General features: G+C 44.3%; 1 protein-coding gene across 3 annotated transcripts in view; it reads left to right on the plus strand.

The window, feature by feature from the left end:
• LOC101938601 (P2Y purinoceptor 8-like) overlaps positions 1 to 25,633 on the plus strand; it is a 51,493-nt gene that overhangs the window by 9,901 nt on the left and 15,959 nt on the right. For 2 of the 3 annotated variants that reach the window (XM_024104439.3, XM_065580800.1), the window contains exon 1: positions 20,781 to 21,018. The exons of the other annotated variant lie outside the window; for it this stretch is intronic. The gene's annotated coding sequence lies outside the window, so the exon portion shown is untranslated. Of the gene's footprint in view, positions 1 to 20,780; positions 21,019 to 25,633 lie in introns of those variants that run through there. 3 annotated transcript variants of the gene reach the window in all.

Below are 25,633 nucleotides of genomic sequence, written 5' to 3' on the forward strand. Positions count from 1 at the left end.
ATAAATTATTGTTTCACTAAAAAGAGTGGAATAATGCAAAACCAGCAGCAGACTATTATATTGGAACATCATATCAGCCACTGGAAAAAACGGTCCCAGGACACCAAAGAATGCCACCAAAGCACTCCAAGAATAAATGTTACAGCTTAGTGGGACATTGAATTGACTTTGGTTTCAACAAGAAAGATTCCAGTATTCCTCTTTCTGGATTAATTCTTCAGGCGGGTGTGACAGCTTTGCTTAGGAATTTACATAGATCTGTATTGTCAGTACTGGTGAAGCATTTCAAGTAATACATGGCACAGTATATATTCGTTACAAGCTATTTACAACAGGTTGATTATAGATGCTGCTGTAAATCATGGGCCCAATTCTGCCACGTTTATGCACGTGGAGTGGCATTTAGGTGAAAATTCCAAGGGTCTGCAGAGAAGACTAACACTGAATATCATTTTAACATATTTTTCTGATTCCACTCTTACACCTAGTCCTATTCTCTCTTCAGCCTTAGCTTATTTTCTTCTAGAAAGCAGAATCATGTTCAGTTCCTTTTCTGAATCTTCAAACTTCTTTCCCTCTTTCTATGGCTGATCCTTAATCAAGAACAGGAAAAAGTGTCTCATCTATCAACCTCATGTAAAAGATGTCCAGTAAGTTTACAGAGAAGACCTCATTTAACATACTTAAAATCTGCCAGAACTTCTTAATAAATCCCCATTTTCAGGGTCTTATAACTTAGGAAGTAAAAATTCCTTAGTGCTGAAGCATAGCCCATAAATATTGCTGAAGGCCAAGAGCTGATTTCTTAATTATCCTTAGCTGGATCTAGGGCAGGGGAGGGCAAACTACGGCCCGTGGGCCAGATCCGACCCATCAGGGCTTTCAATTGGGCCGATGGAATTGCCAGCTCCATGGCACAGAGGGGCTAAAGCATGCGCCCTGCCTGTCCTGACCCCGTGCCGCTCCCAGAAACGGCCAGCACCACGCCCCTACGGCCCCTGGGGGCAGGGGCAGAGGGCTCCTTGCGCTGCCCTCGCCTGCAGGCACCGCCCCCCACAGCTCCCATTGGCCAGGAACGGGGAACCGCGGCCAATGGGAGCATCAGGGGAGGTACCCGCAGGCGAGGGCAGCGTGCAGCAGAGTCGCCTGCTCCCCCTTCCCCCTCCCCCCGCCAGGAGCCACTACCGGCCACTTCCAGGAGTAGCACAGGGAAGTAGCACAAGGAACCTGCCTTACCCTTCCTGGGTGATGTTGCCACCCCAGAGCAGCATCGGGCCGGAGCCCGCATCCCGAACCCCTCCTGCACCCTGCACCTCAACCTCCTGCCTTGAGCCCCCTGCCACACCCCTCCTGCACCCCAACCCCCTGCCCTGAACCCCCTCCTGCACTCCACACCCCCTCCTGCACCCTAACCCTCTGCCCTGAGCCCCCTCCTGCACCCCTCCTGCCTCCTAATCCCTTGCTCCAAGCCCCTTCCTGCACACCGCACCCCCTCCCATATCCCAAACTCCCTCCCACACCCCAACCTCCTGCCCCAGCCCTACATTCATGGCGCTGAATGCAATTTTCCCACTCAGATGTGGCCCTCGGGCCAAAAAGTTTGCCCACCCCTGATCTAGAGTGACCAGATAGCTCATGTGAAAATTTGGGAGCGGGGTAGGGCAGTAATAGGGTCTTATGTAAGACAAAGCCCCTAATATCAGGACAGTCCCTATAAAATCAGTACATCTGGTCACCCTAGCTGGATCATACTTTCAGTTTCTTCTGTTACTACTTCTGATTCAAGGCTTTTCAATATTCAGTGATGACTGATACATAGGAGCTGCATTGTAATGTACATTCACATTCTTGTGGTTAAAGCACTAGGATGGGTCCTAGTCTTGACCCTATCACAGATTTCCTTTCTGATCTTGGGCAAATTATCTAACCCAGTTGTTCTCAAACTTGGGCTGCCACTTGTTCAGGGAAAGCCCCTGGCGGGCCGGGCCAGTTTGTTTAACTGCAACGTCTGCAGGTTGGGCCAATCACGGCTCCCACTGGCTGCGGTTTGCTGCTCCAGGCCAATGAGGGCTGCAGGAAGGGCGGTCAGCATGTCGCTCGGCCCGCGCCACTTCCCGCAGCCCCCATTGGCTTGGAGCGGCGAACCGCAGCCAGTGGGAGCCACGATCAGCCGAACCTGCGGACGCAGCAGGTAAACAAACCGACCCGGCCCGCCAGGGGCTTTCCCTGAACAAGTGGAGGCCCTAGTTTGAGAACCACTGATCTAACCAGTCTGTACCTCCATTGTCCTGTTTGCAAAGAAGTCACGTAATACGTGCTTTCTTCTCAGGAATGTGGCAAAGTATTATTTTTTAAAGTAGTCAGAGAGCCTCAGAAAAAAGGCACTATATGTAATGCAAAGAATTGTTATTATAGAAAGTTCTAAAAAAGGAAGTTAATGTTATATTTGGGTCATACAATCTGAATATTCACCTAACATCTCAAGAGCTCAGTGTACAGAGTTTTGTTTTCACTTATGATCTTTTGCTTGCTGTAGGGTCAAATTCTGTTTCCAGCCATTCTTTGTCTCCTTACAAAACCTAATAAAACAACAAAGGAAGCAAAAATTAATTTAGTTCTTCCCCATACCCAAACAAATATGTGCTTTATTATCTTGCATTACATTCTGCTGATATAACTAAAATTCCTTTGATGGTAAAGTCATTGCAAGTACTTCACCTGGATTGTGGTTTTATACCTTGTGTAAATAATTTCAGTCAGCAATAACTAAGATTAATTCAGCTTCACCAGCAAAGACTCATTGGGGCAATATCTACTGCTTTTCTATGAACCAAAGGCATTTAATGATACAGCTGGAAACTAAGGCAAAGAACTAAGTAAGTTAGTATTTGTGTAAGGTGAGATGGGAGATACTTGCAGATTAGTGGAGGCTACTATCTGCAGATAAAACAATTTTTCCCCCAGCCTCATTTGTGTGGGGGCACTGCAAAGTAGTCGTTGGCATAGGTGTATGGTTTATTTCAAAACAAATAAAATTTATTGTCCATATCCTAGGGAGAAAGCAAAGCAAATCCAGGTGGGCAGAGTGAGATCTAGCCTGTTCAGCACAGAATCACACTCGATGAAGTACAAAGGAAACCAATGGCTGTGCATAACGATACTTATTTCTGCAGCAGAGAGGAACCTTCTGAAAACCACAGAACCAGTGACTTTATTAGATCTGATATGAGCCAGGAAGAGAGACAAGATTGTGCTGTGAGAACAAGCCTGAACGGAGAACAACACATTGCTGTGGGCATGTGACGGAAAAGACAGAGCCATGGGAAAATTAGGGTAATAATTGACTTGCACCAGGGGAAAAAGCTGACCTTTTCTGAAGTCAGATCTCCCCTCTGAGCCAATCCTAGGGCACATTTTCCCTGCTACCACTTGGAGGCCCACATAAGCCCTGGCCCTTAGTGGTATTCATGCTGAAAAACCTGTAGCATCACTGGAAGATCTGATTTTTCCTAGTCAAGGGTTTCAATTGTCTGAAGTTGCATGTTTGGAATGGAACTTATCCTATTTCTCTCTGTCACGACAATGCCCTGAACATGTAGTACATCCCTTATGCCAAGGAATGAGACTAATCATTTAAGTTAGTACAAGGGGACATAACTATGAGCAATGGACATAATTCAGAAAGGGAGAAAACTGGGCTGAGTATCAGAAAAAAACTTCAAGTCAGCAAGATCCTTTGGACTGGAACAGTCTCTTCCAAGGGAAGTAATGGATGCCACATTGCTTGAACCAATTAACGCTAGATTGGATGAAACAATAACCAAAATGTATTGTGGGGACCAAAGCTGAACTGGCAGGGGAATCCTACATAAAGCTGGTTTGGAATGTCTTGACAAAATGCTTTCTCATCAGAAGAGTTTCTCAGTTCCAGATTAGAACTTCTGGTGAGGTGAAAGAGAAGAGAGAGATACCAGAATAGCCAATACTCCAAAGATTAGGGCACTCTGCCTGATTCAGAACAGAGACCCAACAGTCTATATGAGCACCCTAACTACCAGGCTATCGGCTATTCTAGAGTAGGTCACTCACTCACTCTGCCTTGTGGCTTTTTTTCCCCCCACAAAATATTTCTAAAGGTCTCATTCTAAAACCTCAAAATGTTTCCAAACATAATTCTTGGTTTCTGGACTGCCCTGCTTATTAGGTCTATTCTGTCTGTGATTTCTATTGTTCCATGAGAGCTTATGCAGATAAATGGAGATGGTATGTAACATGTTGAAAAGTTAGCCCTTAATATCTCTATTAGCTTTTGGTGAGATCTGCTTGGCTTCACATACTCAGTAGGCTTTATATCTCTTTTTTTAAAAGGTGCTTGCGCGCCAAGATTTATTTTTCGTATTTACTTCATTGTGATAATTTATTTATGTCTTCAGGAGTACAGCTCTAGAGTAGCTACAGATACTTTTGTCTGTATAGTGGAACTGCTATGTAGTCTGAGGCAAGACAACTGAGGTGCTACAACTCTTCACATATTGTTATAATTGAGTTCTCTGACTCACCCCCTGATGGTTCTATGGTCTACTAGTTCTCTTCTGGAAGGACAGACATTATTCCAATGGATTCACTAAAACATCAGGGGGCATATTGTCTGGCTTGCAAGCTGTGCTGAGCACAAGCCCAGTGGATGAGGGAGAAAGGGTGGCTTTAGGCAATCATTGTAGTGCCCCTGAGCATCAGTCAGATCATCACAGGCTATACTCCCCAGATAGTTTAGAGCAGCATGAGGGTTGTCTCTATGGTGCCAGCAACTAGTGGCTCTCAGGCGCCATTCCAGTAACTGGGGATTCCTATGGCATTGGGCTGCCCTGCCCATACCTGTTTTCCCCTAGATATACTTGGAGGCCAGGAGGGGAGAGGGTGCAGGAACTACTACAAAGGTCCATTGCCACCAGAGAATTCCACTGTGTGAAGAAAATGCTCCACTGACTGCAACTGCAGGCTTTGGGGATGCTTTGTTTGGGAGACCAGCACAAAGCTGCCTTAACAGCCCAGAAAATCTGACCCCTGATATATTGTAAATAGCAGACATTGCAAAATAATTTGCTTATGGTGAAAAAAGAGATGGTAGGTTTCTTCTCAATCCTTACTTTAAAATCCTATATACTGAAGCTTTCAACTTTTTTGACTCCATCAATGGGTTTTACCCTCTAATACACTCAGAGAAACCACCACTGAACTTTTCTATTCATTTAGTGACCACCTCCAGTTACAAGAATATGCTAAGTCAATCCATGCATATATGTCATTACCATGCCTAGTGAATACGTCCACTCATCACATAAAGATCAATAGAGTTCAGCCTAAAACAGAGGTTAAAGTATGGGCTATTGTATCCACTGCCTCGGTTCTGCATAGCAAAGACTGGAACATATGCACAGAGATCCTTTCATCAATCTAAATCAGCTACACTAGATCATTTATCCAGGTACTAGATATATTCATTGATAAAATAATTATGGGTAAAGACAGTAATATCTCTCTCCCTAAAGGATACATTTAAATAGGCACTCGAATACCAACATGATAAGTGCCGTAGAATAACCTAGATAGATATAAAGAAAATTGAACTTGTGTGAGCTCAGAGTTGTTATGTGTGCAGCATTCAAAGTTCAGATGAGCAAAAACAACATCTGTTATGTGCCTCTTAACACCTTCTGTCTGTGTGAATTATTTTCTTATTATTAAATTTAGCTTGTGGTGTACCTTGTAGCCAAACGTTACTTAGCTAAACAGGTGATGAACACAGTATATATGAGCCAGACAACTTTATTTTGGTAATGTTAGTTTGTAACTGGAAAGTGTGATCTTTTGTGACCTTTAATACTATTGTGGGCAAAGTGAGAAAAGGGGAAAAAAACACACCAAAACTTATGAAACTAAATGAACTGCTTATATTCTTGGCTCACCTATAAAAAAACCCTTCATAGCTGTTGGACCACCTAAGTTCTGTAGTCTTCCTAGGCTCTATCAGTATTAAGCTGAGGCTGGTACAAGGGGGCATAATTGCGTAATAGGATGATTTCAGAGAATCACCTCATTCTTCAGCACTCCTGAAATATTTAATAAGGCAATGTGTGCTGCACCCTCTTTGAAAATGAACTTCTTGATTCCTACCTTTGTGAATATCTCGGAGGGCAAACTCATGCATAACAACTTTGCAAGATTGTGTGAGCATGTCAGAAAATAAATCACATTGCATTAAGAAGTCATTACCCTGAAACACAAGTGTAGTAGTTCCGGGGTGGGGCTCGTCTCTTCCTGGGGCGCCTGGGAGCCAGACCGCCCCGCTACAAAGCTAATAACAGTTAGGGCCCAGACCTTTGGGCAGGGATTGAGCACGCAATTGACAGTTCAGGACTCAGGCCCTTAGGCAGGGGCTTAGCACACAATTGACAGTTCAGGGCTCAGGCCCTTAGGCAGGGGCTGGGTCAGTTTGGGTTAGCCCAGGCCCTAGGGCAGGGCGGGGCAGCAAACAAATAGTCTGTCAGAGGCCCAGGCCCCTTGGACAAGGAGGAGGAGAGACTGCCACCTGGTGCGGGGTGGCAGGGGGGAACACAGGCCCACCCACTCCACTGTGTTCCAGCCCGGGGCCCTATCCGCAGCAGTCCATCTGCCGCGCAGTCAGTGGGGATCCTGACCGCAACACATTGACATGGGTTCGGGGTCTGCTATCCCCGGGCCACTTCCCATCTCCTCCTCCATGGGTACCTGTTCCTCCTGAGTTTCATCTGCTGGGTCGCAGATCATGGGCTCCTCCGGGCCCCGAGCACCAGGTAGGTTTGTCGCTCCCTCTGGGCCCTCGGCGGGGGGGCAGCTCAGGCCGCTCCTCAGGATACCGGGCTCTCGGCAGGCTCAGCCAGTCCCCCTCAGGATACCGGGCTCTCGGCAGGCTCAGGCCCGCGGGAGCTCGGGCACCAGCGTCTGTCCTCTCCCGCTGCCGGCCAGCTACTGAGCGCTGTGGCCTGGCCTTTATACTTCCTGTCCTGCCCCTTGACTTCTGGGAGGCGGGGACAGGCCGCGGTGGCTCCGCCCACTCTGGCGGCTGTTCTGGCTCGTCGCTTCCAGGGGCGCCTGGGAGCCAGGCCGCCCCGCTACAACAAGTTCATAGTGTGATAGACTCCAAGAGTCATTCCTGGGTCCAGGAATCTCCTATTAGCATTGGTTGAGTATGAAAGATCACATCATTGCAAGAATATCCAGGTTGGCAGGCAACACTAAAGCCTTGAGATTAATAATGGAGATGTCTCTGAGTTTTCTCACTGACTGCCTGAGAGCAAGGTTGGGCCCTTGTAGAAATAAGTTATGCAGAAATTTCCAATTTGGTACACTCTGATGCACCCCAGAACAGCCATCACAAAACACAAGGACATTGAAGCAAGACATGCAGATAGGTGGAATCAACACATGTAACAACCATGAACCAGTTAAGTCAGCAACAGTCTGAACAAAACATCATCACAGTCCAAATGGCAGGTGTGTAGCAGCAGGTCCTGAGTAACTGCACACACCCAGCGCTATGGGCACATACACACAGGAACTGGAACTCTGAGTTCAGGGAGCAGGGCCCAGGAAATGATCAGGGAGCAGGAGGCAATAAGCAGGGGAAGCAGGACGGCAACACTCCCTCCCCCCCCCCCATCATCACAACTTCTTTCTCTTTTCCCCAAAAGTTCAGCTGTATTTTACTGGGGGCACCTGGTGATCCTGGGACTGTCGGTTACGTCTCTGATTCAGCTCAGGGGGTGGATGATGTTGCTGTGGCGCAACGTTCCCAATTAGCCACATGACATCACCATATGCAGAAAGAGTGTCCTCTTCCTTCCCTGTTCCCCTCCCAGTAGGCAAGATATCTCGCTGGCTAACAACACATTCTCCGCATGGTACTCGCACTCGCCACACTCCAGACCCTAACATATCACTAGCAAGATTTGAAGATAGGAAATTGCAGCCCAACACAACTGCAGCTTTTTCAGAATCAGCAGCCCTTATCTCACTGGTTACTTTCTTGTACTGTGGTAAGAAGCAAGAACCTCTGGATAAATGTGTGCTATGAGTTGTTTGCCAAGAAAAACAAAACAAGTGAGAAACTGCCACCAACAATGGCCTCCTTCAGGCAGCTCCTGAAACATGCAAATTATCAGTCACCCATATGGACTCATGCAACAGGCCAGTATCTTCAAGTACCCTCTGCCAGCAATGGATGGGTGATAGGACAGCTTGTTCCTAAAACAATGTTGCTGTCACCTGCTCCAGAAGCCATCCTCACATTTGTGCTGTGTGGCTGTGAGTGTACCTGTGCAACAAAGAGATTCAAATGCCACAGGGAAGATTTGGCGTGTTGTGATGCATGCAACTGTGACAGTCAGGAGTGTAGCAACAGCGTATTGAACACATCAAATTCTGAGGGGGAGTAGAAATGTTTCAACTATCTGCTAATTACTGTGACTGTTTTTCTGCAATATAGCTCAAAGGAGAGCTGCATTAGAAATTCAGTAATTCATAGTTATATGTTGGGGTTACATGAGAGTACGTGGCTGTACTTTGTTATTCACATGATATATTCATACAAGACATTCTACGGCCCTCCTACTAGGAGTCATTACTGTTATAAATACCTTACATGTATTGTCACCGTATTCAGTGATAGTAAGAAGATATTTCCAGTTGTGTGAAGTGTGCTTAGACTTATGTCTTCCGCTGAGCAGATAACATAAAAAATGGTTTATAATTAGGGGTAGGCGGCCTTATTATCTGCATGACTTCATACAAATAGCAGATAGAAAAACTTTTTTTAAATCAGTCCATTCTACAAATAATGACAAACACACTGATGTATTACATGGTACTAACAAGCTCATACTATTGTGTGACTACAGACTTTTGCTTTAACTGAAGACAACACACACCAGTCATCACACAATTAAAGGGCGAAAAAGCTCTCTACACCACTGCATTCCACACAATAGAAGGCTCTGCCACATCCAGTAGTTAGGGTGCTAGTCTGAGACCCATGTTCGAGTCCCTACTCTGCCAAAGACTTCCCATGTGACCTTGAGCAAGATACTAAGTCTCTCTGTGCCTCAGTTCCCTGTCTGCAAAATGGGGATAGTAATACTTCTCTGTCTTAGGAGGGTGTTGTGAGGATGAATATATTAAAGATTGTAAGGTGCTCAGCTACTTTTGTAATGGGAAGAGTGCCTTTGTTAGATATTTGTTTTATGCTGTTCACTTTTTATTGTTTTGTCTTTTTACCCAAGTACATTATAAAGTACCTTGATGCCTCAGTTTCCCCATCTTTAAAATGAGGATAGTGATACTTACCTCCTTTGTAAAAGGCTTTGAGATCTGCTGATGAAAAGTACTGTGTAAGAGTGAGGACTTATTATTACTATTGATTAAGTGGTTCAAATGTATAGTTATTGTGAATGCATAATGTGCTCTCAATATATATATTTTATAGTATACAACAAAAAATCTCAGCTGTACACTATTTTGCGGCACACCAAAATGGAGGCCCCTAACTGGAATCATAGAATCATAGAATATCAGGGTTGGAAGGGACCTCAGGAGGTATCTAGTCCAACCCCCTGCTCAAAGCAGGACCAATTCCCAACTAAATCATCCCAGTCAGGGCTTTGTCAAACTTGACCTTAAAAACCTCTAAGGAAGGAGATTCCACCACCTCCCTAGGTAACCCATTCCAGTGCTTCACCACCCTCCTAGTGAAAAAGTTTTTCCTAATATCCAACCTAAACCTCCCCACAGATATACAGTGTCTGATTTTCATGGTGCTGAGTACCACAGCTTCTAGCGATTTTGATTGGAATTGCGTGTTCTCAGTTCCTCTGAAAAATCAATCCCCAGGTGTCTTGACCTAGGCATCCAAAATTAGAGGCAACATTAAAAAAATTGACTTATTTGTCTGTAACATCAGGTGCAAAGCTCTATAAAGACTAATGAAGTACTTCGCTGTAGTAGTGGTCAGACATGTGACCATTATAAAAAACATTCTGGATCAGGCTGCGCCTAATTCTACATGGTTGCACAGGGCAGGACAGGACACAAAAAGGCTCTTCCCCCTCCTCAGATCCTTGCTTAGAAGGAGAGCATACACTAGGTATGTGTACACTGCAATTAGACACCTGTGACTGGCCTGTGCCAGCTGACTCGGGCTCACGGGATTCAGACTCAGGGGCTGTTTAATTGTGGTGTAGGCCTTGGCCACACTTGCGAGTTACAGCACTGTAAAGGCTCCCCCAGCGCTGTAACTCACTCCCCGTCCACACTGGCAAGGCATTTGCAGCGCTGTATCTCCGTCGTTGCAGCGCTGCATGTACTCCACCTCTCCGAGAGGAATAGCGAGTATTGCGCTGCCGCTGCAGTGCTGCGGCGCCAGTGTGGCCGTCCAATACGCTGTGAATGGCCTCCAGAATTATTCGGCAGTATCCCACAATGCATGTTCTAGCCACTCTGGTCATCAATTCAAACTCTACTGCCCTGGCCTCAGGTAACCAACCATGTGACCCACCCTTTACATTCCCCGGGAATTTTAAAAATCCCCTTCCTGTTTGCTCAGCCCAGCGTGGTGTGGACTGCTATCAGCAAATCTTTCCAGGTGACCATGCCTCCAAGTGAGCCCCAGCATGGAGCAATGGCAAGTTGCTGGACCTCATCAGTGTTTGGGGGGAGGAAGCTGCACTCCAGCCGTAGGAATTACGATACCTTCGGGAAGGTATCAAAGGACATGATGGAAAGGGGCCAGGACCAGGACGCCCTGCAGTGCAGGATTAAAGTGAAGGAGCTGCGGAGTGCCTACCGCAAAGCCCGCGACACAAACGGCCGCTCGGGTGCTCCCCCCGCGACCTGCTGATTCTACAAAGAGCTGGATGCGATACTTGGGGTTAACCCTACCTCCACTCCGAGCACCACCCTGGACACTTCAGAGCCAGTGGGGAGGGGGGAGGAGGAGGAAAACAGGAGTGATGGTGGTGGGCCAGATGGAGACACCCCGGAATCCCTGGAGCCATGCAGCCAGGAGCTCTTCTCGAGCCAGGAGGAAGGTAGCCAGTTGCAGCGGCCAGTACTTGGTGGAGGACTAACAGAAGAGCAGGTTCCCGGTAAGCGAGGTTTTTTTGGGGGAAGGAATTTTTTCGGTGTGGGCTCTTTGGGAGAGGAGGGTTAGGCATGCATGCCTAGATGCGGAATAGTGCATTGATGTGGTTTATCACATCGCGGTAATCGGCCTCGGTAATCTCCTCGAATGTCTCATCCAGAACGTGTGCAATGCGCTTGCGCATGTTTATCAGGAGAGCCACTGTGGTCCTTGTCCCAGCCAGGCTAACGTGTCCGCGTCACTGTGCCGCGAGGGGACCATTGCTGCACACAGGCAAGCTGCATATGGGCCAGGGCGGAAGCCGCATTGCAGTAGAAGACCCTCCCTTGCTTCCCAGGTCACCCTCAGCAGCGAGATATCATCCAGGACGAACTCCTGTGGAAAATATTGGGACAGTGTTCAGTCTAGGCGCCCCCTGAAGCTGTTGGCTCTCCCCAAGGCACAGAAACCCAGAGGACAGTGCAGCCCTGAAACAATCAGTCCCCCTTACTCACCATTTTGAGGCTCCCGTGGGATATGTGTGCTCTCTTTCTGACGGGAAAATTATGCTACTGTGTAGACCCTGTGTGTTTTCTACTCCTTAAGTGCGGGGGGAATCATTACTCTGTCTGGTATAAACAATGCTGCCTCTGTTAAATGTTGCATTTTGCCTATACAGCTGCATCAACCTTGAGACCCTCTTATCTCCTGCTCAGAGACTGCAAAGACCCAGGAAGAGACCGCGAAAAAGCAAAGAAGACATGCTGCAAGAAGTGATGCGGCAATCTATTAAAGAGAATGAGAAAGCACAGGACTGGAGGGAAAGAGAAAGCAGGATCCGCCAGGAAAACGCAGCGCACTGGTGGCAAAGCATCACGCACCGGCAGCAAAGCACTGATAGGCTCATAAGCATCCTGGCGCGCCAAGCAGATGCTATCCAGGAGCTGGTAACCATGCAGAAAGAGGAGCAGTACCGCAAACGCCACCCCCTCCTACAGCCCTTGTCCCAAAACTCTTTCCGTTGTGCCCCACTGTCACCTCCAACCCACTTTCCCTAACTTCCGTGTTCTTCATGCCACCCGCTGCCTCCAACACCAGCATCTTCACCACCCACCCCTGAAAACCATGACCCTTACCCTCTGCACTCAACCCCCATCACCATGCAGTATAGCTGTCCTGAAGTGCAGCACTCACTGCACAGCACACCAGACAGGACATACATGAATCTGTGATTGTACTGTTCCCCACTCCACCCCCTTGTTTCTTTTCAATAAATATTTTTTTTTCTTTTCAATAAATGGATTCTTTGGCTTTGAAAACATTCTTTATTATTGCATAAAGTAAAAGACTCCTTAGCCCAGGAAATAAACAGGCACTGCAAATCTGCTTGTCTGCTAAGCAGACACTGATTCCTAAAGATTGGAACCACTGCACTTCTCTCCTGTGCAGGGAACCAGCTATCACTGCTGGTTTTCAGCCTCAAATTGCTCCCTCAAGGCATCCCTAATCCTTGCAGCCCCGCGCTGGGCCCCTGTAATAGCCCTGCTCTCTGGCTGTGCAAATTCAGCCTCCAGGTGTTGAACCTCGGAGGTCCATGCCTGTGTGAAGCTTTCACCCTTCCCTTCACAAATATTATGGAGGGCACAACACGTGGATATAACCACGGGGATGCTGTTTTCGGCCAAGTTCAGCTTCCCATACAGAGATCGCCAGCAGCCCTTTAAACAGCCAAAGGCACACTCCACAGTCATTCGGCACCGGCTCAGCCTGTAGTTGAACCGTTCCTTGCTGCTGTCAAGGCTCTCTGTGTAGGGTTTCATGAGCCACAGATTAACGGGTAAGCGGGATCTCCAAGGATCACAATAGGCATTTCAACTTCTCCTACCGTGATCTTCCGCTCTGGGAAAAAAGTCCCGGCCTGCATCTTCCTGAACAGCCAAGTGTTCCGAAAGATGCGTGCGTCATGCACCTTTCTGGGCCAGCCTGTGTTAATGTCAATAAAACACTCACGGTGATCCACAAGCGCCTGGAGAACCATAGAGAAATACCCCTTCCGATTAACGTACTCGGATCCTAGGTGGGGTGGTGCCAGAATAGGAATGTGCGTCCCATCTATTGCCCCTCCACAGTTAGGAACCCCATTTGTGCAAAGCCATCCACTATTTCCTGCATGTTACCCAGAGTCACGGTTCTTCTGAGTAGGATGCGATTAATGGCCTTGAAAACTTGCATCAACACGATTCCAACGGTCGACTTTCCCACTCCAAACTGGTTAGCGACTGATTGGTAGCTGTCTGGAGTTGCCAGCTTCCAGATTGCAATAGCTACTCGCTTCTCCACTGGCAGGGCAGCTCTCAATCTCGTGTCCTTGTGCCGCAAGGTGGGGGCGAGCTCCTCACACAGTCCCATGAAAGTGGCTTTTCTCATCCGAAAGTTCTGCAGCCACTGCTAGTCATCCCAGACTTCCATGACTATGTGATCCCACCACTCGGTGCTTGTTTCCCGAGCCCAAAAGCGGCGTTCCACGGTGCTGAGCATGTCCGTGAATGCCACAAGCAATTTCGTGTCGTACGCATTACGTGGCTCGATAGCATCGTTGGACTCCTCAACCTCACTCTCACTGTCACTTTGGATCTTAAGGAATAGTTTGACAGCCAAACGTGACGTGCTGGTGAGACTCGTCAGCATACGCCTCAGCAGTTCGGACTCCATTTCCCGCAGACAGACCGCGCTGCACAGAAACCGTTGAAAGATGGCGCCAAAGGTGGATGGAAACAAAGGGATTTCTGGGATGCGAAGTGATGCATCACGGGGCATTGGGAATCCCCTGCACCCACGCCTCCTTCTCACAACCCACAGCACCAGAATGGGAAAAGGTGCTCTGTGGGATAGCTGCCCATAATGCACTGCTCCCAATAGCGCTGCCATTGCCGCAAATGTGGCCAAGACAGTGCGCTGGGCAGCTGTCAGTGTGGACAGACTGCAGCGCTTTCCCTACTCAGCTGCACGAAGTCAGGTTTAACTCAAACTGTACATCTGCAAGTGTAGCCAAGGCCGTAGATGTTACGGGTTGGGTTGAAGCCTGGAGGACCCTGTGAGATGGGAAGGTCCCAGAGCATGGGCTCCAGTCTGTGCCTGAATGTCTACACTGCAATTAACAGCCCCACAGCCTGAGCCCTGCAAGCCTGAGTCAGGTGGCACAGGCCATACACAGGTGTCTAATTGCAGTGTAGACATACCCCCTAGAGTCCTTGTTCTCAGAATGCAAAGTCCCAGCCAGGCTAGGGCTTCTGCTGTTTATAGCTTCTTCAGAGGGAGCAGCTAAAGGCGGGGCTATGTTTCACAATGACCTGTCTGGGTGCAGACTATATCTTCTCTGAGAGAGGCTCAGCAGCCACACTCCCAGGAGAGTTTGAAGGTATTATGTTTGCTTGAGGTACAACGCATCCTGGAGACCTAGTTGACAGCGTGCATTTTCACACACACACACCCAATGTGGTCTGATGGCAATAGGCCACAATCAGTTCCTCTCTGTTTTCTCTGTGCTGATTGCATCTTTCATCCAGAGGTCTCTTAGCACCTATTTCTTTTAGAAGGTTGTTGTTTCTTTTTAGAAACGTATCCCCCTCATCTCATCAAGACAGTGAATTGTTATGGGGCAAATATATGGATCAGAATTTTTGTTTCAGATATTCTTAAAAATAATAACCTGGATGGGCAACAGCTATCAATAGGCAACATTTTGCTTTTAGATCCACACAGCAGATCTCATTGCTCATGCTCTGCCCTTCCAAGGGGACAGCAATATATGTAGTAAGGGAACATTTTGAAGCCCATTATCCACCACACTTACATGACATACAAATTCCACTTGTATCGCAAACAATGACTACTGAGAGTGTGACTCCCCATAAATGGCTTCCCGTGTGTATTCTGAGTACAGCTGAGTTTTCCTTATATACTGACATTGGGACCAAAACTAATTAATTCTTCCCCTTAAGTATCTCAGATCAGTGGTTTATCTCTTGCTATCTCTTGTAGCAATGCTGATTTTTCTCCTGATTTTCCTTTTATGGAATTATATAACCATTTTAAACAAGCCCCTACAGACTCAGGGCCCCCTTTCTTCTGCTTCTACAAACTTATTTCCTTCTGTTTCTTGAGAGGAAGAGTCTTTAATGAGCTAGAACAAACACAATTTAAAAAACCAACAATGCCAAATACTTATGTAGGAAGAAAAATGCTTACATTTAAATAAGCACACACAGAGGTATGTGACAAGCTGTCAAAAAGTTAAGGTTACCCCTCTGTTTTCGAGAAGAGTGAATATGATCAAATTAAAACTGAAGACGTATTTGGAGCTTCAACCGAAGGTAGGAAATAGAGGCTACTCAGTTTCACCCACCAGTGAAAATTATCCAAAACTAGAATGATGATTCACAGAATGGTTGTATCAGTACTGGTTTTCTCTCATACATGACCACCGCAGGGACAGTACAAATGCTGTTCCATCTCTAAGCCCTACTAGTACACATATTTTAAATAATCAAATTTGATACCTGGCTTTTTTTTTACTAACCAAAACTCTCCAGTCTGAGGCATATAGAACAAAAAATAAATGACATGGAGTAATTTTCATGAAAAGCATCCTCCAAGTACCGTACTTACTAATAGAAAGCATGAGAATGGAACTGAGTACAAATAATAAAATCATAAACAGGGAAACAAGTCACTGCTCATTGCAGGACCTGCCTATACAAAAACTTTAGAACTGTTAGGCTGGTCGTGTGCTGAGACCACCACCTGACCAATATGGTCTCATTGTTTCCTTGTCCTCCCTCATCTGTCTGTATCCATCTGTTGTCTCTTGTTTTATAGTCAAATTATAAAGTCTTGGGGGCAGTGGCTGTCTTTTTTGTTTAGTGTTTGTACAGTGCCTAGCACTAGTCCATGACTAGAGTTCCTAGATGCTACTATAATAAAAATAATAACTAATGAGTCAGATTCATTTGTTGCTAGCTGCAAAAATCTATCATTTGGACTAATGTCATTGTAACTAGTTCTGCTTCTTAGAGACATTAATTGGGTTCTGCATAGCAGACATGTTGTGGTATTTACTGCTGTTCAAACTAACAAGTATGATGGGCAAAGGAAAAAGGGTTTTGCATCTGATTGGCCCATTCTACTGCAAGCTGACTGCTGCATGGAACCTTTCCTAGCCAGTTCTACAGAGACTCCATGCTGAAGACAATAGAGCAAGAAGAGCCATTACTAATGTCTTTCTAAAAGATGTGCTCTAGCTCATCCAGAAGTTATGGACTCAAAGCAGGAATTACTGCATAAAATTCTATGAGCTGTGTTATACAGGAGGTCAGGCTACATCATAAAGGTTCCATCTGGCCTTCAGCTATGAATCTATAATGCTCTGACCTCTCCCTGCACATCACTAAATCCTGTTCTTTGTTATTAAAATGCTGTTTTTATAAGACAGCAGGAAGTACTTGATCTTTTACAGGAGGAATTGCTTTCAGCATAGCTCAGTTTAATCTGTTATTTTGACACTTGGTCACTCTAGGCAAAGGTGTGTGGTATAGGTAGGCTAAGAAACAAACAACTTACGTAGCTCTTCCGTGAAGTTAAAGTTAGCAACTGCTGGAACAGAACTTCCTGCAAAGATGAATAATGAATATGGGGTGGAGGGGAAGTCAGATAAACAGTCTCTCTTTTGATGTTTTTCTGGGGTTTCTCTGGCATAGTCTACTTTTTAAAAAGTTCACCAGTTTAACTAAATGGATTTTATGTCGGCCAGCAATGCAAACCCCTAATACAGACACACTTAAGCAAAGTTAAACATGCACTTCAACCAACTTAAACCAGTGTAGCTTGCATCGGTAAATTACCAACTTAACCAAATTGATTTAAGCAAGGTTTAAATGGTTTAAGTGCATCTACATTAGAGGAGTCCATCAGTTTAACTAGATCAATTTAGTTAGTCGGTTACAATTTTTCTAATATAGGCAAAGCCTCTGGCTTAACCAGACAGAGAAATGGGTAAATATTAGCTTCCCATGTCATCCCTCACTTCATTGAAATCCCTCCTGAAACCCACTTCTTCTACAACCTTTAACCTATATCAATATAACTCTATCACCACTCCATACTATAGTCTTAAAAAGTTATCCTTAGAGCCAGTCAAAAGCCAAAATTTTCTTCAACAACAAATTCCAAAATTCTGGGAAAAAAAAGTTGTTAAAAAAAAAAAGTTGAATTATCAAAACTTCCAAGGAAGGGAAAAATCTGGAAAAAAAATAAAGGTGTGTATGTGTTAGAAATAATAGAAATGTTTTGTTTCTGGCAGCCAAAGCACTGAGGCCTCCTGGCTCAGCTGTGGCTCCCAGGGTTTTCAGGCTCCCACCTCTGTGGTAGGGAAGTCCCCAGAGATTTTAGCTTAAGCTGGGATTCTTAGGGATTCCGTTTCCTGCTGCAGAACCGGGAGTGAGCTGCTCTGCTCCCCGTTTAGGCTTCTCCTCCAGCTTGTACATGCCTGGCACTTGTGGTGGGGTGGAGAGGCATGGGCCCAGAGCATCTGCTTAATCCCTTCCTCTGCTGTGTGAGGTTTGTACACTCTATGACAGAAAGTAAAAGGTACCATCCCTGAGACAAAGGCCACCCCCGGCCAAATTTCAAGTCCATACTCCACAGCAGGGGTCAGCAACGTTCGGCATGCGGCTCGCCAGGGTAAGCACCCTGGCAGGCCGGGCCAGTTTATTTACCTGCTGACGTGGCAGGTTCAGCCAATTGTGGCCCCCACTGGCCGCGGTTCGCCATCCCGGGCCAATGGGGGCGGCGGGAAGCGGCGCGGGCCGAGGGATGTGCTGGTCACAGCTTCCCGCCGCCCCCATTGGCCCGGGATGGCGAACCGCGGCCAGTGGGGGCTGCGATCGGCCGAACCTGCTGCGTCAGCAGTTAAATAAACTGGCTCGGCCCGCCAGGGTGCTTACCCTGGTGAGCCGCAGGCCAAACGTTGCCGACCCCTGCTCCACAGCATGGGGGTGCTAGAGCTTCTCAAAGAATCAGTTGCCAGAGAGTATTTAACATGAGGAAAACAATGTATTTTTCCCTAGCCTCATTCTCAGAAATTGCTGAATTCTTTTGACTGAAATTAAAACACACACTACAAACCCAAACAAAATAATCAGCCTGAGGCAGACACCCAATATGGAAAACTTCAGTCCAAATGATTAAAATTTGGCAAAGTTATACCCTACAGAAAACAGGGTCTCGTAATGTGAAGTGTCACGCAATCTGAATAATATGTGGTATATATTAATTCACACATACAGATAATCTCTTGTTCATGCAGACTTCCTGTCTGACCTTAGGCAAATCACATAATCTCCCGGTGCCTCCATTCATCTGTTCAACAGAGAAAATACTTTCCTACTTAACAGGGGAGTTGTGAAGATAAAATTCAGTAATGATTATGACATGCTCAGAAGTTATCATAAAGAAGGGCATAGAAGTGCCTATAAAGATATTCAAACCACCAACAGGAAGATAACACATTATGGCACAGTGCTGCTGGGGATACCAATCTCTCTCTACACCAAACCCTGCTGTGTAGGAGTTAGAGAAAATGTTATAGACTATCTATAGCTTCCATCAACTTTCTCATGAATATTGGAATTACTACTCTGTGACAATTCTCTGCCTTTTACAGTAACAGCATCTAGAAAAAGAAGAGATTTATGTGTTGGCAGTAAGAGGGGTGAGTTAATCTAGAAACATTACACGCAGTTTGGAGATCTGAAGTGGAACATGCATTCTTTCTTGCACGCTCAGTTGGAGGTTGTAGAGTGCCAGGCTCTTTTGGGACAGCTGTATTAGTGTGGTGGTTTGTTTACCATGTCAGCTGATTGCACCTCACAATGTATGGCAGACTTGAACATGACTGGTTTAAATGAGATTGAATTTCTTCCCCAGTTGTACCCCCTAGCTCCAGCTGTTTAAGTCTGGACAGGTTCTTTATCCAGCCCTTGTTGTCAGTAAGATTCTTTAGGCTGATTTGTGGAAAGATAAAGAGGCTATAGGAAAAACAAAACAGACCAATGTGAAATGAGTTTTAGACAAAATTAAAATATTTGACATTTATGTCGATCCTTTCATTATAGAGGTTCAAAAGCACTTTACAACACATATATATATACTCTAAAGAGGAGATTTCCAAAGGTACAAAAAACAGGTGCCTAACTCCCACTGACTCTAAAATAATAGTAATACCTAGCTCTCATATAACACTTTTTCATCAGTAGATCTCAAAATGCTCTACCAAGGAGGTCAGTATCATTATCCCCATTTTACAGATGGGGGAATTTAGGCATGGGAGATGAAATGACAGATCTAAAGTCTGCCAGCAGGCCAGTGATTAAAGTGTAATTAGAACCCAGATCTCCTGAGTTAAAACCAATGTGCTAGCCACCAAGACAAAATGCAGACAGCCAGAGGGCAGCAGACAACTCGTACACAGACTACCACACAGCTATGGGGGTATGGGACGTTTTTAGCCAAGGACATAAAAGAAACCCCTTATCTCATAAAACAATGGCATCGTTAGGGCAAGATTATGATTTATGGGCACTGTTCTGCATTAGGGACAGAGTGAAAGCTTCAATGCCTCAGCAGTAGCTCCTGGAGGAATTGTACCCCACAACAATCCCCAGATCAATATATCACACCAAGGGAGCACATGTTGCCCCATCCTTTAAGAGAAAACAGTGAAGCAAATCAGTGTCCTAATTAGAGCTAGTCAAAAATATTCCACTGGAATGTTTTTCCAGGAGGAAACACTGTTTGACTGAAATCAAAAATTTCTGAGGGAATGTATCAATTTTGGCAAAGTTTTGTTTTTAAAAAATCGAAACCAGATGTCCCATTTTGAGGTTATTGGAACAGCAGTTTTCAATTTTTCATTTTGAAATGACTTTTTGGTAATTTGAAAAATATATATCTTATAAAATAAAAATTAGAACAAAAACTTTCAGTTTTATCAAAACAAAATATTCTGATTGAAACAAAACCACTTTTTAGAAAATTCTGTTTTGTAGAAAAAAATGAATTTTTTTGGTTTTGTTCTGATTTGAATGAAAAAAAATCAAAATCTTGGCATATTTTGAAGAACAGAAATTCCATTTTCCAACCAGCTCTACATATAACAAGCACAATACTTAGTGCTCCACTTGCCTAGTTGTTGTCAGTTGCTATTGCTGTGTGTGTACTGTAGTAAAAATGAGTCTTGAGGAACAATTTGAAGGAGAAGATGGTAGCAACTTTGCAGATTTTTTCATGGAGTTTTTCACCGCACAAAAAGGCCAGTTTAGGAGAATGATAGAAACATATCTGAACACAGAAAGATATTTCAAAAGCAGAAATATGTGGTTCCTTTTCTGATTTGACTACACCCAGTACACTAAAACCTCTTCACAGTTCACAGGTTTCATACAAGATAAAAAAACAATGGGAGAACCTCGGTATTACAAAATCCACAGAGTAGAAAGATATCTTTCACAATGAATCAAGCATTTCTCATACACCAGGGCTAGTATTGGCATCCCACTGCACCATAAAGTAATGAATATATTTACTTTAGAAAAAAGATTTTTCATTTTATGTCTGAGGAGAAAACAATTTTTATCCTTTTAGGACATATTATTGAGTTGTTGTGATCTATGTGTCAAAAAGTCAAAAATATGAAGAAGGAAGTAGGTGTTGCAATACAGTGTGCACGTTTACTATTGAACCACTTGCAGAAAATTTGTGGTCAGTCAGACGGCACAGCTTCAGATTATCGGATGTGGATGAGGAATCAGGTAAGATATATAAATCTTTTGGCTATAAGTCACTTGAAGAAGAAGTTCCTACTAGAGTCAAACAACAAATCCCTAGAACAGCTGAGTTGCGGAGATATATTGTAACCGTTCAGAATACTGCTTTGTTATGTGCTTTATTTTTAATTATGCAAGGCTAAAACCTGGGGTTTGTGCCCAGTTTTTACTCAGTCCTTGATCAGGCAAACCGCCCTCAAAGTCAATGGAAGTTTGCTTGAGTAAACACTTATTAAGGATGTTGGACCTTCGCATTTGGTCCATTGAATTTAAGGGAGTTGTTTTTACTCTTCTAATATAATTCTTGTAAATGCACATGCTTGATTTTACATTGAGTATTGTAACATGGGCATAAGTACTCAGAGTATTTTAAGTGATAGATGGCGCATTATGATTCTGTTGGCTGTCTAAGGTTTTTTTGTTAACTTTACAGATCAGAGGGTCTATTTTGTTGTATAGGTCTGCAAAGAATTCCCATTTGTTCTGAGTTATGTGCATGCATGAAAGGTGGGATTTATGCTAAAAAAAAAAAAAGCAAAACCTTTGGTTCTTTTCTATTTCTAACTGAACAAATCATTGGGGAAACAACATGATTTCACTCACCCAGTTAATTACAAAATACATGTTATTTCTGAGACATGTACATAACTCTGCTGCAATATTACCCCATTATGCATGTCCATGCTTTGATTGGTCAGTATTAATTTATTAATAACTATTTTACAGTGCCCAAAAGTGACATAAATCCTTTACATAAATATATATATATATATATATATATATACATACATACACACACATTTAGATACACATTGTTTTAAAAGGCATGAGGTAGAATTAACAAGAAACCTTATGTTACTTAGGTGCTAAAGTCACTTAAACACTTTAAAAAAAATTACTCCTAGTCCCTCTCCAAAGGCCTTCTGACCTAAAATTTAGACAAGATACAAGTGATAGGAACAAACAATAGGGTGAGGACTAGAACCTACAAAGGAAGGTCAAACCGTTACTTAGATTTGTTATATGTTATGTCATTGTTGAATTGAGCTGTAGGAGTGAGAAAAGATGGGGGTAAAGCTGTGCAAATAACAGATTTTTCAATTCTCTGGCAATTTTGAAAAATCCCAAAATGTTTGTTTTTTAATGTTTTAAAATATGTATTTTTTCATGTTTTAAACTCCCTTTAAATACAATTAAAGAAAACTTTGAAATGAAAATTCATTACATTTCTTTTCAAAACCATCAAAACAAAACATTTTAGATGGTCTTTTTGAATTTGATTTTTTTTTTCAAAACAAACGGATTAAATTGATGCGAATTCATGAAAATGTTCAGTGTCATCAAATCTGTGTTTTTTGCCAAAAAAAAAAAAAGTTTTGGTTAAAAATTATGTCCAGCTTTAGATGGGCGTATTAGAAGTAGGAGGAAGGGGGAGGTGATGAGGCGGAGAGTAGTGGCATAGGGACATAGCAGGAGGGAAAGGGGAAAGACTAGGCATTAACTCCATGTTATGGGTTACACTCCACCTCCCGTCCTGTGGCATTAATCCTGCCTTGAGCACAATGGGCCTAGGTTGCAGATGGATGTTAATTTGGCTCAGTATAGTTCCACTTAAAGTTATTGCAAGAATAATGCTGCTATTATCTCAAACATTGTAGAGTTTCTCTTGGCTTTCCAGCCTCTTTGGAGCTTTGTCAGGGAGTTTGAGCAGCTCTGCTTGTTGGCCTACTTCAGAAAACCTAGTGACACAAAGCTTATTAGAACCTGAGAAAGTATAACACTAGGGCCTGATCCTGTTCTCAGTGACACTGATTGATGGAAAAAATCCTATTGACTGGCAGGGGCGGCTCTATGTTTTTTGCCGCCCCAAGCACGGCAGTCAGGCGGCTTTCGGCGGCACACCTGCGGGCAGTCCGCTGGTCATGCAGATTCGGCAGCATGCCTGCAGGAGGTCAGCCGGTGCCGCACCTTCAGTGTCCCCTCTGCCGAATTGCCGCCAAAGCCGCGGGATCGGTGGACCTCCCGCAGGCATGCTGCCGAAGGCAGTCTTACTGCCACCCTCACAGCGACTGGCAGGCCGCCACCCATGGCTTACCGCCCCAGGCACGTGCTTGCTGCGCTGGTGCCTGGAGCCACCCCTGTTGACTGGATCGGGAGCAGGATCAGACAGCTCATTTCTGATTGGCACTGGGTCACTTCTCCCCGTTCCTTTAGAAAGTGATGTCTTTTTCTGTTACATTTAAAAACAAGTTAGTTTTAGGGCATATTGTATGACTTTGAATTTAATCATTTTTAAAGATACAGGGGGAAATACTTTATGTTCTAATTTAGACTAAACCACAGTAGGCCAAAAGAAAATAATTCCCCATACGGGAAAACAGCGCAAGAAGGCCAGAAAACAGATTCACACACTATCTGGTCTGCTCATTTATAACAGTTTCTCACCCTATAGAATCATGTATTCTGCTTAAGGATAATTGGCGAGCTCTATCTGACGTAGCTGTATTTGTGTCGGTCGCAGGATATGAAAGAAACAAGGTGAATAAGATAACATCTATTGGACCAATTTCTGCTGGTGAGAGAGAGAGAGAGACAAGCTTTCTACCACACAGAGCTCTTCTTCCTGTCTGGGAAAGAAACTCCCAGCCTCACAGCAAAATGCAAGGTTGAACAGATTGTTTAGCATAAGTAGTTAGCATATATTGTAAGGGACCATTCAAGATAGAGGGGGCTGTTAACATTCCTGCAGTTATAGGACAAAAAGAGGGGGTTAGTGGGTTACAGATTGTTGCAATGATAAGCCATAGATCCAGTGTCTCAGTTCAGTCCATGATTTGTAGGTATATTACAACAATCTGTAACCCACTAACCTTGAATGGTCCCTTTCAGTATGTGCTAATTACTTACGCTAAACAATCTGTTCCACCTTGCATTTTGCTATGGTGCTGGGAGTTCCTTTCCCAGACCTGAGGGAGAGCTCCAAGTGGCTCGAAAGCTTCTCTCTCTCACCAACAGAAGTTGGTCTAATACATTTTTTATTAAAGTTAATGTTAAAAAAATTATACAATACATAGGTTGGGAAAAGAGTGTCTGTACATCTGGGTATAGTGCTTAGATTATCCACAAATACAAAGTTTGTTTTTAAAGTCATATGACACATAGAGTACATAATCAGCAATAACCCAAATTTAGGTGAATAGATTTAACAATACAGTTTAGATATTAGAATTTAAATACTTGGGTACATCACTCATGAAAAGTTGTACAGAGATTTGGTTGTGGAAAGCAAAATATATCAATGAGTGGAGATTGTCCCTCAGGGCATGTCTTCACCGGCAGCGCTTTAACGTGGCTTGTGTAGTCGTGGCACCAGCGCTGGGAGAGAGAAATTCTTTCTCTCAGATGTAAATGACTATTCACAGCAGTGGAGAATCTAGCCCCTAATCTTTCAGGAAATGCTGAAGAGTTTGCAGTAGCTTTCTCCACATGGTACATTGGGTTGTGCAGAGTTCCTTGGTTCCTACTGAATCCCTGGAAACCCCTTCCTTGCTAAACAGGGGGGGAAAGTGTGTTTGAGTGTAGAGCCAGTATGTGACGTTGAGCAGAACAGAAATAATGTGCACGATGACTCCAAAATGGGTTGTTATGTAGCTCACTTGGAGTCTAGAATTCACTTTAACTCCAACCCCAGTTGTGTTATTACTGATGGGTGACTGAAGTCAGGGGATGAAACATACTAGTCTACATGTCCCAGGTCAAAAGGCAGGACTGAGGCCCCAGAGTGGGTGACTGGAATCTATCTGAATCATGCTGTTTTGTTTTTAAAATGAAAAGAAGGTTTCACTTCAGTTAAGTCACTTTGAGATACAGGCTGTTCTCCTGGGGTTTTTGGAAATGCCTTTTCTGTGGCTGAACTTGGCTGGACAGACATATTGACATTTTGCATCATCAAAACCACAGAAGTAGGATTTTCATAAGAGAAAGAAGAGGAACAGCAGCTGAAATGAATTTAGAAATGGACAGGTTGTAATGACATACATTAATGATATTACCTATTTTCGTTTATTTCAGAGACTCTCATACACTCTGGAGATATTGCTATCCATATGGAACACATTCTGGGTTCTGATAAAAGCAGTGAAGTTTGTCCCTAAAAGGGCACATTTTAGACCAATACAAATGTTATTTTATAGTATTATGATTACATCTGTAGTTAGGCATGGCATCCTAATATCCTGTACACTTTGTTCAGTGTGCTGAATAGCTTTATAACCCATTACAGACACTGCACTGTGCTGCTAAACTTTGTGTAGCTTATTCAAAGATAAAAATGTCTCTGCAGGTAATTTTAGGGGAAGAATTCTAGACATTCAGGCTATGTCATCAGTGCAAAAAAGGTGTGTTTTTACCTAGGTAGTTAACTCCTAGGTATCTCGATGTAAAATCCCAGTGGATACAAGGCACTGTAGTTTTTATCTCAATGTAACAAGTCGAAGTCAACCCCTAGTGGGAGGTATAGGGTTGACCTCAACTAGCTATATCCAAGTAAAAACTATTAGTGCCTTATGCCACACAGCCCTAGCTGGATACTCACCGGGCT

Source organism: Chrysemys picta, chromosome 1 (genome assembly GCF_011386835.1).
Source record: "Chrysemys picta bellii isolate R12L10 chromosome 1, ASM1138683v2, whole genome shotgun sequence".
Classification (NCBI taxonomy): Eukaryota; Metazoa; Chordata; order Testudines; family Emydidae; genus Chrysemys; species Chrysemys picta.